The sequence below is a fragment of the Copadichromis virginalis genome, linkage group LG18 (assembly GCF_057382275.1).
Source record: "Copadichromis virginalis isolate Kocher_CV1m ecotype Utaka linkage group LG18, C_Virginalis_male_GT1.1, whole genome shotgun sequence".
Classification (NCBI taxonomy): domain Eukaryota; kingdom Metazoa; phylum Chordata; class Actinopteri; order Cichliformes; family Cichlidae; genus Copadichromis; species Copadichromis virginalis.
In genome coordinates, this window is record NC_140635.1 from 30,030,517 (window position 1) to 30,048,122 (window position 17,606).

Below are 17,606 nucleotides of genomic sequence, written 5' to 3' on the forward strand. Positions count from 1 at the left end.
TTTTGATCTTAGTAATATCTTAGAAGTACTATGTGAAGCTTAAGTATATTATCTATTAAGTTCCAATTAAGGGTTTAGAACACATAAACTCTGGAAAAATACCTTTTAGGAAAATAAAAGTATTACTGAACTCTTATAACAAAGAAACAGCGTAGGTTGTGAGTGCAATTGTACTGGAAAAATTCTTGTGCACAGGAAACTCCAGCACATAAGGCAGATGAGAGTGATGTATTGATACGTGATGAATGATGATCACGATGATCACGCCGGTGGCGGAGGTGGTGGATATAATTATGAGTGATGATGGACATAATACTGATATTAATCACTCCCGAGGAAAAAAGGCGATGATTAAGAATTCAAAAGACGGGACAAAGAGAGAGAAAACCGTGGAAATTAGGAGGTGGGGGAAAAAAAAACGTGCACGGATTTTCGGGAGTGACGTTGTTTGAAAAGACAGAGCGAGAGAGAGAGTGGGGGAGAGAGAGAGAGGGAGAGAGGAGAGACGGCGCGATAACAGTGTTTGCCCTTCTTGGACTCAGTTTTGTGACCGGCTGACGGACGAAGAAACTTGAGGCAATCCCACCGACATCCTGAGGTAAATTCAAAAATGTCCTAGCCCAGATAATCCTGTCTTTGAAAGCACTGTTTCTGTTTTGTTTTTTTATTATTATCTCGGTCAGGTTGGCTGGAGATCAGACCCAGTTTTCCCCTCTGTTGGTATTTGGGAATTGCGTTTCTCCCCGTCTGCTATCAGGCGACACTGCTTGACATTCACCGTTTTTTAAAACTGAAATTACGGCACGTGACGCGTAAAATACCCACATATCGATCCGTGTTCCCTCTGTACTATTTCAGCGAAACAGATGGATGTGGTTAATTCTCGCGGCGGTCCGACTCCGCGCGTATTTCCGACACTCCGGAGGGTCTACTGGGTTTTAGTCGTTGTAAAAGTATATCCCTCGAATCTCAGTGGAAAATTTAAGGACGGACTGTTGTTGTAAAAATTATTATAGAGCTATCACATTCATAATGGCCGACAGTGAACGTGGAGTCCTAATTGGGAGCCTGTGGTCAGAGACTGAGGACTTGTCCAGTGTGCTTATATGTTGGGGAATTTCACAACATACTTACTGTTGTGCATACCGATTGATTATCTTATTGGTCGTTCTTTCATTGATTCAGTCGGGTGTCTATTCCTCTGATCACAGAACGAAGAGGATGCCACTTTCAATGCAAGCCGGACGGGCGCAGTGTTTTTACGCGTGCGAGCCGATTCCCAACAGACGGAGTGCACTGCTACTGACAGACTGTCACTATACGGAGCACCGACACCCCGCGGCAAATATTTTACCTGCGCGCCGTCCGTATGTGGAAATTTGTCTGCGGTTCAGCGCGTCCCTAATGAGGGTGATCGGCTGCGAGTCGCTTCAAAAACCCAGCTTAATTGCGTCCATTTATTACGCGACCCTATAAGTCGGTGATAATCAGTATTTGGCTTCATATCCACGGGTGTCTGGTGACGTGCCTGTGCCTTTGCAAAGTGTTCTGTTTTTGCACAACTCTAATATATGTATATATATATATATATATATATAATATATATGTTCTCTCATTTGTGTGAGACCTTAAGCATCCTTTGCTCTACTGGGAAATACATTTGCTTAGATTTATGACCTGCCTTCTCAGGTTATATCGATTATGGCAGCCTACTGCCGTGCTTTATTTTTGTAAGAGCAAGAAAAGTGGGTCTGCCACGTCTATATATAATTTCTTCATGTTGTAGGGTGCACAGCAAGCTTTTGATGCAGCTGGGTCAATTCTCAAGAGGAAAATCTCTGCCATGATGGCCCCCTGTTGAACATATACATAAAAACTAATGTGATACATGAATGACTCCCTCACACACACGCGCACACATGCACAAACACACATGATGGGTCTTAAGCGACTATAATGACTCTGATCAGTGCGAGACATGTTTATGTATGTGGAAAGCTCATGTATTATACATTGTTGTTGCACCGGGGTGTTTGGGTGCAATCAGCTCAATGTCTGTGAATACCATAGCTGCAAATGTGTTTATGTACATCTGTGATGAATGTGAATGCGTTTATCTTTGAGTGTACATTTGATCACGTGAGCACATTTGGGCATTTTTCCCTGGACCAGCTGTGATATTACATGGCTCTTCTGTGGGAAAAAATATGATTGCTTCTACAAATACTAGTCTCAATATCAATACCTTATCTTGTAATGTGGCTAAGATAAAGAACCCACTATGATTCCGTTATTAACTGTTCACACCAAATAGCCTTTGCACAGGTGGGGAGTAACAAGGGGAAAGGGGATGTAAAAGGAGGGCAGAGAAGGATGAGGAAGAGGGGGAGGCTAGGAGAAATCAATGGATTGGAGGGGGTTAGTATGGAGGAAGAGGGAGTGGATGAAATGTGAACAGGTAGAACATGAGGTGAGATTAGAGGGAAGAGTGGGAAACAAGTGGACGGTGGGTGGAAGATGGAGAAGAAGAGGGAGAGGGTGGTAACAGTGGAAAGAGACAGGTTGCATTGAGTCAGTGACTTATGCTGACGATAAAACTGCCTGAAGAAAAGAAAGAAAGAGAAAGGTGCTGTTGTTGTGACACGGGAGGGACACGGAAAATCCCATTAGCGGACATTACTGGGTGTTGTGGACACCAGCAGAGGAAGAAGAAAGGGTTGGTGTAGATGGTGAGTTACTGAGGAGGATGCAGGATGGCACAACTCAGAGAGACAGAAAAAGGCACAGAGGACTTATAAAAGGAGAGGAACAACAGCTGAGGAGGCTGCAGGAGAACGATATTTGAATTCAGGTCTCGAGTGAAGATTTTCTTTAACAATTCTCACCTGTCAATCTTACATAACCTTGTTGCCTCTCATGCCTGAAGTGGCTTGTAATGCTTTGCCAGCAAGACAGATCACTTACTAATACTGTCCCAGAGAGTCCGCTAGTCGTCTTTGTTTAAAGGCTCAATCAAAAGCGGTCAATAACATGCCCTCAAAGATGCAAACGTCCAAAAACGGTGATCACCAAGTCAAAGAGAGAAAGACGCCTTCGCATGGAGCCACACCCCCACTTCATGGAACACACACACACACAGAGGACATGAGAAATGATCAGTGAGCCTCTGTTTCCGTTTGATTCCCTCCTAATGAGAATAGGAGAACCCCCGAGATGAGCACCCTTGGGGGCTTTTCTATTCCGAGAAAGTGTGTGGCAGTCGATGGACGCGTACCATTCATTAGCTGACAATTCAGTGAAATGAATCAGACAACATGGCCTCCCAGGGATCCTTGTGGAGAACAAGGAAATGAATGCTTAGTGTTCAAGACATGAACGTTCCCCAGGGCCCTCACGCAGAGAGGTAATGCAATTGCAGAATTCCTTTTTCCTTTCCGATTGTTATAAACGGAAAAGGGAACAAGGAGCTTCTAGGATCTAAGATCGCCTCAGATTCTGCTCGTGCTCTCTTCTCCTTGCTTTTTTGGGATTGGGGAAATGAGCTGTGTAAAACCTTCGGCAGAGTACTATTCCTCTGGTGTCAGTCTTTGAAAGGGGAAGTGAAACGTCTGCGACTCTGAAGTGACTTTGCCCAGAACTAAATCTCAACTATATCATCTCCAATTACCTACTCAAGGCAAGAGACTGGCGAGCCATTTTTCACCCATACGTGATGTTCCCTTTAAACTCCAGCTGGATGCGGAGGGCGAACAGTTCATTGCCTCGGTGCCCTTTGATGGTGATTGGGCATCAAAGGAGGGGAAAGACACATGGTTGCTGATGCAAACTTTTTAAGAATGGAAAAACGCCAATGGATTCACAGCAAGCATCTCTCAGGGAAAGTGTTGAATTTAGGTTCAACATCCTTCACGCTTTTCTCCGTCCTCCCCAGCCTCCCTCCTCCAATACTGTGATGTGTCCCCAGCGTTCCAAGACTGAGGTTAGAGCAGGACAGGCTGACCCCAGCTTTAGCAGTGCTGTGTCGAGACATGGAGTCAGTCTCTCCCCCGGTGGTGATGTGAGGAAGGGAGGGGAGAGAGACGGTCATTTAGAGGAAATGGCTATGCCTAGCAGTGCAGTCTTTTTCCTCACTATAGGCCTGTGGGATGGTGCTGCAGAGTCTGTCACGGTCTGATTGCTCCCAGATCAACACTGCTGTTTACTCGTGTGCACGTGACAATAGATATGCACGCACCTACTCAAGCAGTGGCGCACACCTTGCATAAGTTGTCAAATGAGCATAATTTCCAACCATATTTTATTGTGAACTTTAAAATTTTCCCCTTGTGCAAGCGTGGAGGTGCGTTGTCTGTCTGCTGCCAGCAGTGGGTCTGCATTACCACCGGGCAGAACTGAATTTCTGAGCTCGATGTCAGATTGGTGGAGGCAACCCCCAGCTCGGTGGTGGATGGCTTTTTGAATGGGTGGGATGAAGGCGGACTCCCGTGAAAAAAGTACAGCAACTCGCTCCACTGGAGACATTATTATACAGAAAGACAGGAGGCTGCTCCAGGCTGTGTGTGGAGGCGTGTGTGTATATATGTGTGTGTGTAAATGTGTATTTACATTTATACCCCACTGTGCAGAAATGAGATAGAGAGAGGGCAAGGGAGTTGGACACTGACAGAAAGAGAAAGCCCGTATGACTGTTGGTTATAGGTGTGTGTGTGTGTGTCAGTGTGTGTGTTGGTTATAGACCTGCTGCCACTGGCTGAAGTATTGGAGTTGTGAGCTAAAAAGAATCCTTTCTCTAGTTATTTCAGATGGAAATTTCAATTTGAGCCAAAATGAAATATGATACTGGGCATTTTCTTACATATTTTTTTTCTAAATCTATTTGGAACGGCTTCAGTTTTTTCACGCAGGTGCACAGATGTTAAATAAGCATGCCAAAGAAAAAAAATGGTGGTAATAGTAAGACTCCCAGAGTCCCTGACGTTGGATTAAATTGGGAGAAAGAAACTAGACAAATCCAGTATATATGACTTATTTATTTATTTCAAGCTGTGTTAATAAAAGATTACATTATGGAACTGACGAATTACACTACAGTTAGTAATCACACCTATGCTGTATTACTTTATCAGGTTTGGATCAAGGGTTGACTGCTGACTATAATATCACTTTCTTCACTCTGATTTTTGGGGGGTTAGCTTGCATAGGAAATGAGAAAGAAATCATATACCTGGTCTTACTGTGTCTCAGTAGCCAGCTGGCCTCCCCTGCATGGGTTCCCTGCGTTTGGTTAAAGGCAAGTATTTAGTTAGCATATGTTAGCTTAGCTTCAGTAAGTCTCTGGGGCAAAGCTAACATGAAGGGTAACAGTCTGCAATTATGTCATAACCGTAGGCTGGCTACTTGTTAAACCATACATGTTTTGTTTTCTGTTTCTCCCACAGTTTCTCTGAACGTTCAGTGAGTTATATGTAATGAATAATGTATGTTTTCTATGTACAACACCAGTGTGGCTAATTTTCAACAGTCAGTTGGTGTGTTAACTTTATTAATAGTCTGTCTGCCACCAGAAGTCTTTGGGAAAATGGTAATTTGGGTGAACATGTCCTTTAAATATCCCAGGGGGAGAGTGCCACGGTGGATTTGAGCTGAAAAAGCCCCCCAACTTGTGTAAAGCCTAAAGTCCCATGATGCAACAGTATGCTAAATAATTTAACAACTATCAGCCCACATCTGTCCTATAAGTCAGTTTTTCGCTTATATATCATTAATTATACTTGGAATGACTAAAATTGTCTTGATTTGCTATGATAATTTCTTCAACTACAGCAAACATATTGTGCCACAAAATGCGTTTGCATTATTACCAGGCTTCCTTATGCCGTGTTTTCATACTTAAATGATCGAGAGGTCACAGAAGCTACCTTAGGTATCCACCTTTATAACTGTAAACTATACTACTGCAAATCCCGACTATAAATTTAAAGAAAAAGAAGAGAACAGTAGCAATCTTTGCAAAAAACAATTAAGTCTAGTGAACAGACTTTTCTAGAATGAGACTGTTGAACAACTAGACGGAAAATTATGATTCTGTGTATGACAGCTCACCTGTCTGAGGTTGGGGAAAATTACAGATTTTGATTTATCGTTAGGTCCTGAACACTCTTTGTGTGTGAGGAATATTAAAAGCTGTGAGTATTATTGCTGTTGTGCCACATTTGTAAATTTGGTAACTTTCTTGCTCTGAGCACACTCATATGGACTCTGTAACTCTAAGGTGCAGCATTGTAGGCTATTTAATAAGCTCAGAGGAAAGACTCCTACAAACAGCTAGAAGCAAGAACTGCAACCTCAGAATGTTTGTGGAAGCAGGATTAAGTCTTTGTAGTTGGTACCTCTCATTCATAACCTCTTACAGGCTTGCTTCTGTGCTTCTGGCAACTCCAGCTCTCTGTTGGGTTTATGTACCGACGATAGTGCTGTAATGTGGAAAATGCTAATACTCAAACTTTGCCCAGGTACGGAAAAAGTCTGTTTAGACAAGACAGCTTTTTTTTCCCATTTAAAAATAAAAGGCTTTATTTTATTTAGTGTGATTATTTTGAGCACTGTGAGAGCATACGTCAGGAAAATTACTGTGCACATAAGATTCTTTTAAATCACGAGTCACGGCGCTGGGAGGTCTTAGGTGTACAAGTGAGGAACAGATCAAAGAACAGCCATATCAGTCACACATCCCAGCTTGCATTACTTCCGTGTACAAGGATAATGAGGGTGGAATCCATGAGGGGGATCAAATCTCACTGAGCTGCACTGAAATGAAAGAGGAAACAATTAGTGCTTTAGCACATGGAATCTGAAATCAGGAAATTGAACATTAAATTAGAGTCTCTCTATTTAGACATCACATTGAAGTGATTAGTTTTAAAGCATGTGACTGAATAGCGGTTTTCAATTTTACAGCTTTCCCTGGATTTCCATTTGCGTGTCCTTATTTCTCACGCCATAAGTCATAAGCACATATGAAATTGAAGGCACTAACTCAAACTACTTAAATAATTTCACCATGGTTTAACACAATTTAGAAAGACTTTAATAAGCCTTGCAACAAAAGGTGCCAATGACTGTAACCGTCGCTTTGGAATTAAATTTATCATACTCTGAAAATTAACTATTTTTCTCGACAGTTGCTTTTGAATTGGGGGAAAAACTGCTTCCACAGGAGGTAGCTCATTTTTTGTGTGTGCGTGTGTTATTGTGCTATTTATCACTTCTGTGTTTGGGCTCATCTTTATCAACGCTGCCAGTAATTCTGGTATAAAATGCTGTGCGTGTCTGAGGTAGGAGTGACTGTGTAGGTGTCTGCTCGGGCTGGTGGTAATGTGCATCTGCATGGCTGCGTGGTATCACAACAGCTGCAGACGTGTGTGTGTGTGTTCGGGGGGGGGGCCACGACAGAATGAAACCTACAGCATAAGCAGCCACCCCTGACATAGAAGTCCTGTAGGAATTGAGCAAATCCTATTGTAAATTTGCCTACTCCATGAAGATAATTGGCTTATTCCTGTGTTAAATAGCCGGTCCTACAGGACACTGACTGGGCTTAGCATGCTCCATGTAGACAGTGTGTCTGTTCCTCTGCTTCTTAGGGACTTAGAGGCACATTACATACTGAATTACTGTATGACAATGATGAACTGATAGCTGCCGTGCACAGCCCAGAGCTGCTATGCAGGGACAGACACGAACAAGAGTCTGCAAGGGCACAGGTTCCATTCCTATGGGGTGCTCCTTTTTGAAAAAAGCCTATATGGCTCCAGCTGCTTGATCTATGAAAGGCAGTTACACAGACAGGCTAGTTTAGGAACAATATGCACATCCAAGACTTCAGAGCTACATTTTCCTACATCTTGCAAAGCTCCCAATTTCTGGTTTTCATGCTCAAGTCTAACAGTTTCAGGCTTCTGTTGAGCTTGGATGTGGAGAAAGTGTTGCGTAGCCTTACCTAAATCATTATCCACACATCAAACACCATCTGGCTTTCACTCCCTTACTTTGAAGATTCCTTCCTCATCAGCCCTTTGCCTAAAGCAGACACAACAGATAAATGTGTGTGTGTTTGTGTGTGAGCATGCATGCATATATGCAGACGAGCTTACATGTGGCTTTTTCATGCTTGTTTTAACCTCGTAGCTGCTCGGTAACTCTGTAGCAGAGGTTGTCTCTCTGTTTCTTGGCCTCTGGGCTGCTGCTTAGTGATGAACCCAGCCCCAGCTGATCTAGCAGCTCAGAAGTGGTGGTGGGGGGAGAGAAAAGCACCAAAATGCTCAAATGAGAAAATGAGAGATTCAGAGATGGATGAATTGTCAGCGGATGTGCAGCTGTTCAGGCTCGCACGTGTGTATTTGGAAAGCTAGAGAGCTAGCTCGCGCAATTCTGGGACATGACCGAAAACTGTCTAGTTAGAGTGCATCAGGAAATGGATGAAAAGGAGAATTCCCTTCACGTGGTGAGAGGAAAGAGCCAGAGCTCGAAATGCTTCATCCATGTGTGTCCTGATAGCTGCTAAGTTGAACAAAGGCAGCAACAATGCTATATTTCCAAACTAGTGTGTCTGTGTGAAAACATGTCGGACATGCTGTGAAGTGAAATGGTTTAAAGCATCTTTTAAAGATTGACTGATGATATTGAGCAGATGAAATGGCAGCACCTTGGGGAGGGATTTTTGAAGCTAAAAATACAGAGGTAAAGGAAATATGCAGTCATGGTTATCTCTGTGTCAAATTGCACTGATAGATACCATAATATGGCGTTTTTTTTGGCTAGGTGTGATGTACTCCATCCTGTTCCATGTCAGCGTAATCTGCCATCTCTGACTGTGTAACGGATCGAGACCGAGTGTATCCTGGCATGCGTGCGCGTGCATTCGGGTGCGCGTGCATCCGTGCGCTTTCCAGCCCTCTAGGAAGGCGTGGAGCGGGCCGTAGAGCATGAGGGTCATCAGTAGTGTAATTAATGTAGTGCAGTTCAGTTGTCATGCGTGATATTTCAGGGCTCCGATCTACTTGAGAAGGCTTTTTGATGAATGGCCAATTAGAAGCAGACTCCTCATGCCTGGTGGCTGACTGATCTCTTTTTAATGGCACTCCTTTTTCTTTGATAAAACACAAAATGAATCATCGATACCCTGGCCCGGAGGAGCACCAAGCTCCGCGTTTAATTGTAATTGGGTGTGTAGCAGGACTTGAGGTCGAGACTGTGCCTGCGTATGTGTCTCTGCAAAGAGTGCGGCAGAGCACTTTTGCGGTAATGGCGGTCAGCCCCAGTCATACTCTGATGCACATGGCTGCTTTTCCGAAACATTATATGTAATTTTCTGGGTTTGTGTGTTTGTCTTTATTCCTCTATCCACATCATCTTTGTTGATCTATTAGAAGATTATTTCGGCAGCCCAGCTGTGGGCACGCTTGCAAACCCTCCCCCCAAAACACTAATTGAGTCTCATTGTTGCTGATTTTTTTTGAGTCTGACTGCTATTAAAGAACTCTTTAATCAGACAAGTTTTGCTTCCAAAAAAATAAAATAAAATCCATGCTTAAACTTTGTTGCTCTGTTTTTGATGCTCTAATCAAAAAGTCCAATTTTATATGCATAATTAATGCTACAGAAAAAGAAAGACGAGAGAGAAAACCAGCCTTAAAACATCCAAAGAAATACAAAGTCTCTTTTCTTCTTTGTTTGCCAGTTCCTCATGAGATGGCCACGATGTATTTGCCATTTCCTCAGAGGGGGTGATGCGGTTGGGAGAGGCGGTTGTTTGAACTGAAGCTGTGAAAACACACCGCGTAACAGTCTGAGCAAGCAGCTAGCGTCTCAAACCAAAGAGCCCACCAGGAGCTTTTCGACCACCCAACGGGCATTAAAGATCTTTGCTACCCCTTTTATTTTTATGTTTCCCTGGGTCTCAGCAGCTGGAGATTTCTTCGCTTCCTCAAGCAAACAGAAGAGGTTCACAATGGGGTGATTAGTGCTGTCAAAATGCCATCCTCTGCTGATGTTGGGGGGACTGGGATAATAATCTTGTGATTCCCCGCCTGAGACTGCTGGAACACGTCGCTCATACCCGTCTGCCTGCAAATGGCACATACATTACGCGCCCTCGGGAGTCTCGGGCTCGGACGAACTTTCTTCAGCCTCGTACCTCAGCTCCACTACCACCACAATGTGACGTGGCTTCAAGCTGAAATTGCGAAGCGGACCTTTCACACTCTGTCACAAAGGAAGCTTGCTTGGCAGGTAGGCACTTGGGGAGATACAGAGGGAATCTTATTTTGTGGATTTAGACTTCATATACATCTTTATCATCTCCCCGACCTTGAGTTGCTGTGCTGTTCAGCGGCGACCCCAATTTTGTCAGGAACCTTGAATGGTGATGCGCGCAGTCTCTCGGGCACACGGGCAATCGAGTCAACAAAAAGGGGATTTTTTTCCCCCTTTAGAGTTTAGTGTGTGGTGTGGCGGCATGTGTGTCAGGGAGAGGGTGCGCATCTATGTACGTGCGCTGACTCAGTAATCTTTCTTGCCTGCTGCCTGGAACCGTCAGCATCTTTCCTCCAAACAAAGTTTTCTGACTGTGCCTCTGCCAGATTTAAACTGTGTAGAACATTAGTGTAACAGCCCACGCTCTTAGAATACAGATTTGTTCTTGAGTGCACGCCAAATGGCCTCTATATTTTATGAGCCTCCTCTACTAACATACCATCTTGAGACTAATTATCATGGTTGCACAAAGCTCGTTTATTATTGCATTGACATCACATTTGTTTTGGCTTGGCCTACATGGCAGGGACTTCACAGCACTACAATGCTGGAATCATGTTTTGAGCTTGACAGAGCACGCTTTGGATGGAGAATCTGTTCTACCGTGCATTGTACAAGGTGTTAGGCAGAAAGGTTGTTTGTTCTTTACAATCTTGTCATTTGTCTCTCTTCAAGTGGACTGTATTTTTTTCCCTGTTCCTTTTTTTCCTCTTCACATGGGAGTCACACTCAGTTCTTGGAAGGCTGGCTTCTGTCCTAGAAATGCCTTGGTACTTTTTTTTATTATCATAATACTTTTTCCCCCAGCATAGTGTATCTGTACACTGATTCCAGCTATTTTTACACACACTGCAAGACTATTAATAAAAGTCTGAGTAATGCCGGTCTGAAAAATGGAAATGGTACATGAAAGAGGAAGTGGCAAATTAAAGGAGTTTTCAGTAAATGACGTATAATAGATTTATTATGACATTTTTTTTGCATGTTTTTGTAATTCTGTTGTGTACTTATAATAAAATACTGCAGTGATCCCATTAGGGAGTATCACAAAGGATTTTACCAAGCTACCACAGCTATTTAACACACCAATTTATCCCTTTCCAGGATCACGAGGCCAACAGATTCTATCCCAGCGCGCACTGGGCAGAAGGAAGGAAATATCCTGGGCAGGTTGCCAGTGTTATTGCATGATGAGCACAGACACAGACAACAGATAGACATGGGAAAAACACATTTGAACTATGGGTTTGAACTATGAAACACTGAAAATCAAATTTAAATTTAATTTCTTGGAATTTCACATAATAAAAGTACAGAATATAGATAACAATGGATAAAGACAGCTAAAAAGAGAAAGACAGAGTGTGAAATATCTGCACAACTGCATCACAGCCCCAGCTAATCTATGGTAAACCCACACAGGTGTATTTACTTAAGTGGTTTATTAGACATGGCACCACTCCAGTCCTTAACAGAAGCCTCCTTCCAGACCTCAAAGCATGTTTGCTGTTGTACTCAGCACTAGTTCCACAATTGTGTAGAACATGTACATGACTATTCTATTCTAGTTTACTAACGTAAGACGAGGGGCATGTTTTCTAGTTAACTAGCCAGCTAGCTATCTAAGTAGGTGTAGGAATCTTTTTTTTGTTAGCTACTCCATGTAGCTGGATGGACATAGTCACAGTGACATCACCTGTTGTAAGTAAGTTTAAATTTGAAGCCTTAAGCAGAGTGTTTTCAGTGTTCCTGGACGTAGTGATCGAGGGGCAAATCTGTGGACCTAAGTACACAGACTGAGAACAGCGTGCTGCTGTCAAGTCATTTTATTCAGTGTCAGTGTGAAATTAAGGATGAGGAGGGTGTGGGTCTGATTGTGAAACCACACAGTTCTAATTTACAACTCGTTAGCCTATGAGTGTGCAGATTCATACCAAATATCTCACAATTCCATATTGAAACATGATTTACAAAACAGACGTCATTTTTTAATTCAGTATGCACGGTGGCCATTAGAGGTCAAACACTTGAAAAGGTTGCAGTGTTTTACCTCTCAGGGCCTTGAATATGACCCAAAATGTGTGACTCGTCACATAAACTTAGTAGGAAAATGTCCATGGACAGGTCTGTAAGTTCATCTCCTTCAGTAGTGAAAACCCTTGAATTTTCTTCAGTCTGCCTTTGATCTTGTTCAGTCCTGCTTAACTCAACTGAAGTTGGTTTTAAGTCCAGACACATCTAAGTTCATGTTATTATCATATGGGACAGAGTTGTTGTCTTCGCTTCCTAAGATCAAAACCATTCAATGGGCTGAAATTGAAATGTTACATCTTATAAGCCACCATTTTTAGGTACCTAGGTAGCATCTAGTTTCCAGGTATCATTATAGATCACAATTTGTCATTTGAAGCTCACATTGAAAGGCCTGTGTCCAAGCTGAAAGTTCAAATAGATTTTTTTTTTTTTTTTTAGGACTAAATCCTGTTTTTCTCTCCAAGTGAGGAAGAACTTAATCTTTTTTAATGGTGCCCATCATTGTACTTTGCATTTTATGGTTGGCTTTGGACATCGTGTACATCACTGTTCTCTGTATGTTGCTGCTGAGTGGCTGTCTCTGGATATCCACAGACTTTTCCATTGGTTTGTTTTTATCTATAAATCTATGCTTGGTCGGTTCCTTCTTATCTGTGTGTATGTGTGTAAAAACTGCAGCCAGTATAGCCTACGCTCTCACAATATTATACAAATGTTTGTCCCCAGAGTCAGAACCGAATTAGGAAAAAAAAAAAGGCTCTTAAATACCCTGCCCCTGTTTCCTGGAATAATCTCCAGCAGGCGCTGAAATTGTCAGAACTGGTGATGAAGTGGGAGTGGAAGTCCATTTTAAAAGAGCGAGAGAATAGCTCTTTTGGTCAGTGTGACTGCTTTTAATATCACGCTGTTATTGCATATGATTCACATGTTTGTGTTCGCTTGTCTGTACTGGATACGAACTGTATTTGTTTCTTTACTTCTTATATTGCTATGTGTTGTATTTTTTTCTTCTTAGCCAGGTCTTAGACAGGTCTGTCTTGAAAAGAGATTTTAATCTCAATGAGACTTTTAGCTAGATAAATAAGGGCTATAAAGTATTTTCCCGTCGACGTGCACACGACAGCAAGTCTTATTTTGAATCACCATCTAGTAGCCTTAATGCACGTTTTTAGGCACTTTCACACTTGTTTTATAGTGTCTATGTCAGTAAACGTACTGCAGCTATAAGGCACTACGTCCATCTTATATGCTTTCTGTGTTTTCTGCATTTGTAAAAATGAATGACATTGAAATAGCTGAAAAAATAGCTTTATCCAACATAAATGCGCCGAATGAATAAAGTCAAACAAAATGGTAAATCAGTTCTCATTTCCATGCTAACAGTCTCCCCTAACCAAAAATATCTGATATTCATATTTGATTCAGTTGTTCTGCTTGCAGGTCTCATCCCCCCCTGTTACGCCTTAGAGCTCGACGGGGGGAGACAGTTGAGTTTGCTCTCCTCAAAGCCCAGTCCGACTCCCATAACTCCCAGTAAAAACACCTGCGTGGGTCTGTTAAAGCCACTGCTGTTGTGCAAAAACAGCTGAATATCATCGTTATTATTCAACGCCACATCAGCTGAGTTAAAACTTAATGTACAGTGACAGATCGATTTCTGGCAGCAGAGAGGTTGACTGCATATTGCCACATGCTAGATGGTGATAATATATTTCATCTTGTTGCAAAGGTCACACAATGCAAATCACGTTTAAGAATATTCTTAAATGATGGCTTTGAATTGCAATTAGCGAAGCATCCAGACGTATACATTTTTTTTTTTTGCTGTTGTTGTTGTTGTTGTTGAAAAGGCCTCCACAGTGCAGCCATTTTTCTGAAGAACTGCATCCCCTCTCTTTAAAACCATGAGTGACACATCATTTAAAAGCCTGCAGCAAACAGAAAATGACATATAGCATTACAGGGGCAGATTGTTCCTATAGCCGCTTGGCATATATCCTTATCCTTGGGTAAATAAGCCACAGATGCATCCAAACACCTATGATAACATGTTAGCATGCTCTCAGCGACTGAGCTTTTTGCTCACCTGTTGGCAGCCATGTATGTTGTGGTGTTTTGTTTTGTTTTTTTGTGTGGAAGCATGCACTCTGCCTCGTGTCCACGTGTTTGTCATCTATGATCACAGGCTGTGAAGATGACTACACTGCCAACGTTCATCTGACTCCCACAAACTGACTCATAAATTTTATGGCTATTTATGTCTTAACACTTTGCAGATGGAAGTGTTTTGTTCTTGATCGGGCCAGTTTGAAATGCGTATGAACACCTAATAATAATTTTTCTCTGCATAATAAGACCCCCACCACCACCACCACCCAATATCGGATTTAATACACTGCATCGGCTCCGCTCTTCTGCTTCTCGACTGTGCTTCATGCATTTGGAGTATGTCGGGCTGACATGTTTTCAGTTGTTCATCTGTTCCTGCAACATACACACTAACATATTCCACTGTTCTACTTTTGTCACTCTCTCTTTATGTGCGCCTGCACAAATATGCTGTGACACATGGCAATATGGCAAATGTCAGCAAAGACAAAAGGGGCGTATGATCAGTTAGTCCCGCGATCTGTAGGTGCACACGCAAATATACGAACCAAGCCTGAAGTGTATGTACTTGTGCATGGGGAGGACAGCTGGAAATAAAGCAAGTGTGTAGGGATTGCGTGGGTGTTCTGGTGCGGCACATCTGGGTAGAGCGACACGAGGGGTCCTGACAGATATGGGCTGAGTGAGAGCCTGTTCCTGTTGTGCTCTGTCATGCTGAGCCTCCTTCCACATGCCTGCCTTTTCCCCCTCTGTCTGCCTGATGCTTCTGTTAGCTGTTAGGTAACCTGATGCCAGTGTGTGTGTCCGTATACATGCAATGATACTGGCCTGTGATTAAAAGCGGAAGCGTCGGTGCGGCCACGGAATTGCGTGTGACGTTACATTGGGAAACGTGAAAGATGGAGGATGTGAGATTAAAAGGACACAGCAGAAGGAGAAGAAAGTGCTGCTTTATGCCTCTGCATGTGTAAGGGACAGAAAGTTCAGATGATGAATGAGAGCTTCAGCAACATCAGAACAATGTGACCATGACAATGAAGGCATCAGGAAGCGCATGTGATCTCCATTTTTTCTTTCTGAATTATATTTCTCACTTTCTTTTAGTACCATTTACCTCAAGGTTAGCTCTTAGGTTTGAACATTTGTGTTTTTGGATCAGACATTTTTTGGACTTGCATAGTTTGTGTGTGTGTGTGTGTGTGTGTGTGTGTGTGTGTGTGTGTGTGTGTGTGTGTGTGTGTGTGTGTGTGTGTGTGCATGGGCTCCCACTGGGGTTTGTATTTCGGTCAGTCAAGCCTGACAGATAACAGCCCGCCGTGCTCGTCACATCAATTATTGAGGGGACGGGAAATTGATCGGCTCTAACGGTGAATGTTACCGTGCCTTCCTCAGTGCTTCAGTGCTCCTCTCACTGCCTCCTGTGTCATTTGCCCTCACTTCTTGCTGCGGGACTCCCTGCCTCCCTTGTTTTCAGTCATCCTGTTACCATTGCCTGTCTTCTAGCTTTCGTCTCTCAACCTCTGAGCCTGCCCCGCTTCCCTCATAGCTTTCTCACCCTTATTTAAATTTATCCCCCTTTTTCAGGCCTGCTTTTCTCGGCCCCAGTTTTCCAAGCCAAACTTTACAGATGCAGACCTCCGCGTCCTCTCGGTTTCTCAATTGCCAACATAACTCGACTTTGAGTTTTTTGGCAAGCTCTTCTGTGTTGAAGTTGTTGTTCTGCAGTGTATCAACACACCCGATTCCTCTTCTCCCACAGACTCTATAAGCTCTTTTCAGTCTTCGCCTCCCTGCTCTCTCTCCTTATCCCTCCTCTCGCCTCATCAGCTGGAAATCATGACTCCGGCTCACCTTTGATCGCTCTCCCTGGGAACTCTTCATCGCACAAAGTCAAGTGTTTTATCTTTGTTGTGTGACAATTCAGCTCTGCAAAGACCACGCGCCGCCAGCCAACACGGCTTTTTTGCGCCCCCGAATATGCGGTGCGGAGAAGAAGAAAGCCTAATTTGAGCTCAATTCATCATGGCAAGATTGCCCTGCATTTATTGATAATTGCTTTTTTCCGTTTAAAGGGATGGCGTTTAAACCATCAGTCGTGTAAACATGAGAGATGCAGCTGTTGCCGCAATTAACTTCTCACTTTCCCTAATGAAAGGATTAATCCGCCAGCAAATCTCTCGGCTTCCTTTCAAATGCCAAGCCCCCATTCAGCTTGCTGCCAGTGGAAGAAAGGCGGCCCGCGTAGAATAAAATGGGACTATCTATAACCAGAGCCAAAAGTCACATTCATCGGCTCAGCCTGGTGTCACATCATCAGGGCCCCTTTACTGCGGTGGAACAAGAGAGACCCTTAACCAACTGCTGTTTGATGATTTCCTGAGCGCAGCCTTTGCAATCGCCTGTTTTTGCAGGCAGGCCTCTCCACAGTACCACTCCCGACCGCCTTTTCTTCCTCGTCGAGCGTGAGCTCCGATCCTTACGCTCAGCTGCCCGAAAACACAGCATCGCCTCTTGTCACAATCCTTCAAAATGGACAAGACTGAGTGCTGTACTTTCTGCAGACAGTTGAAAGTCAGGAAGCGAATAGCTGTCTCCTGTTGGAATAAGACATGTCTGGGTAGCCAGTGGTGAATGACAGCCTGTTAAGAATGGAGCTGAGCTTAGGCTAAATCTTTGAAGCCATTGATCAGATGTATTGATCTTTTTTTTTTCTTTGCAGCACAGTGACAGGGGGAGAGGTGTGGAGATGACCAGATAGATCAAATCCATGACAAATGCCAATCATCCTCCCTTTTCTGGTCTGCCCATTGATCAGAAACAGCAAGCTGTCATTTTCAACATTTATTAATGCTCGGCTGGATGATTGTCTGTCTCAGTTTGTTTAAGCTTATTCAATATTGGCTCGTTACACATAAACTGCGAGTACATGAGCTACATGGAAGTGAAGCATTTTAATAGCATTTACTGCAAGTTGAGGCAGCGAACTTAGTAATGCTTTTATTACCTGTTTACTTGATTATCTGGCTTATTCATCAGCATGTGAATGTATTTATGCGCGCAAAAAATCGAAAGATGCAGTTTAAATGGCCCACCTATACAGATAAGCGTTCAGTGATGTGTTTGACTTTTGAATTCTTGCTAAAAGGATG

At 43.1% G+C, this 17,606-nt stretch overlaps 1 protein-coding gene across 1 annotated transcript in view; it reads left to right on the plus strand.

Moving 5' to 3' along the window:
* The first annotated feature begins 234 nt into the window (after window positions 1-234).
* The window catches only part of cdh24b (cadherin 24, type 2b), a 158,447-nt gene continuing 141,075 nt past the window's right edge, over window positions 235-17,606 (plus strand). Inside the window, exon 1 of the mRNA XM_085438015.1 lies at window positions 235-598. The gene's annotated coding sequence lies outside the window, so the exon portion shown is untranslated. The remainder of the gene's footprint in view (window positions 599-17,606) is intronic.